The sequence below is a fragment of the Poromitra crassiceps genome, assembly GCF_964638095.1.
Source record: "Poromitra crassiceps genome assembly, chromosome: 13".
Lineage (NCBI taxonomy): Eukaryota > Metazoa > Chordata > Actinopteri > Beryciformes > Melamphaidae > Poromitra > Poromitra crassiceps.
In genome coordinates this window covers 37,248,704-37,250,663 of record NC_139644.1, presented here as the reverse complement: position 1 = coordinate 37,250,663, position 1,960 = coordinate 37,248,704, and positions in this window count along the sequence as shown.

Genomic DNA, 1,960 nt, shown 5'->3' with positions numbered 1-1,960 from the left:
ATGAAACACGTGTGGTGAGGGGCGGGACTCTGGATGAAACAGGTGTGGTGAGGGGCGGGGCTCTGGATGAAACAGGTGTGGTGAGGGGCGGGGCTCTGGATACACATCCAGAAACAAACAACCATAACCTTAAAGGAACAGTTCACCTTATCTACTCGCCTCCATGCCGATGGAAGAGCGGGTGACGTTTTTTTAGTCCACAAAACATTCACGGAGTTTCACAGCAGAACACTATTGCAGAATTCTCCTAAGCAAATGAAGCGGATCGGGACCAACTTTCAAACGTAAATCAACAACAAGGGGGGGGATCCATACTGCTCACCTGGTGTTATTCAAGTCTCCACAAGCCAAGTTGACTTGAAAAGACGTTGAGTTTTAGTCCAAATTGATGGATTGATGAAGATTTCAGTCAGACATAAATTACATCTGTTCAATTCAACTTGGCATCTCAGGGCTTCTGGATGCTTGGATTAAGCCAGGTAAGAAGTACGGAGGCTGTTTTTTTACATTTGAAAGTTGGTAACAATTAAAAGAGCACATTGTGCATCCAGAAATCCTCTTCAAATATGACTTACGTTTGAACGACGCAATGTTTTTCAAATGACAGAGGTTAACGGCAGTAGACATAAAAAAATGCCTGAAAAGGGCACCTTTACCTTTTTCCTCCTAGAAGTGACGCCACGGGGTCCTGATAAAATGCAGTCGGCATAGGACGCTTTGGGAATAACAATGTGTTGGTCAAAACATTGATTTGTGAGCCGCTCCTAATCTGTATTCAGTGCATGCATCAACACAATCCAGTGTTGGATGAGTGCTTTAATGAGAGAATATTACATGGCAGAGAGGCAATGTGCAGCCCAAAGGTTAATGCTGTGACATTCTTATCATACCAAAAAAAAAAAAAAAAAAAATCTATTAATTTGCTCCCACACAAACCCCAACATTCAATTATTTACTTTGCCACCGGATCACCTCTTAACATTTTAAAGCCTCGCTCTCACGCTTGGCGTAACGTTCTGACCCTGCTGCCTTGCAGAAGAAAGTACGTTCACAAGTGTCAAAATCCTTCCCTTCCCTTCCTTTTTTTTTAAAGTTCTTTTCCCCCCGGCTCCACCTTTCCAGCTCCCCTGCAAGACGGAGACAGAACCAGCTGTCCAGGTCACCGTGTTGAAATCACCTGGCTGAACAGGTGCTGCACGCTCCTTGTCCATGTCAAGCCAAGGCCGGGTTAACTGCCATGTCCTTGCATACATAGATGCATAATATATATATATAGAGAGAGAGAGGTGAACTGTCCTCCAGACCTTCTGCTGCATCACTCACCATATGCAGCCCTTTCTTGGAATGCCCTTGGGTTGTCCCATGTGGAGACAGAGAGAGAGAGAGAGAGAGAGAGAGGGAGAGGTGTGTGTGTGTGTGTGTGTGTGTGTGTGTGTGTGAGAGAGAGAGAGAGAGAGAGAGAGAGAGAGAGAGAGAGAGAGAGAGAGAGAGAGAGAGAGAGAGGTGTGTGTGTGTGTGTGTGTGTGTGTGTGTGTGTGTGTGTGTGTGTGTGTGTGAGAGAGAGAGAGAGAGAGGGATAGAGAGAGATAGTATGTGTGCTATTTTGAACGTTAGGTGACCTTGACTGGCTTTCTGATCATTAGATCACAGTTCATATTTTTTCCACAAGCTTTTTCATTTTTGAGTGTGAATATCCTGCTTAGAGCCAGTAATCTAAACGTGTTGCATCAGTGCTCCCAGGCCAGGAAATTGCCTTTTTGTCCAACCCTTACACACGCATGCACGCACATGCGCACATGCGTGTACACACACGCACGCACGCACGCACGCACGCACGCACGCACACACGCACGCACACACACACACACACACACACACACGTGTCACACGCCCCCCACACACACGTCACACGTGCCCCCCCCACACACACACGTCACACGTCCCCCCTCCCCTCCCCACA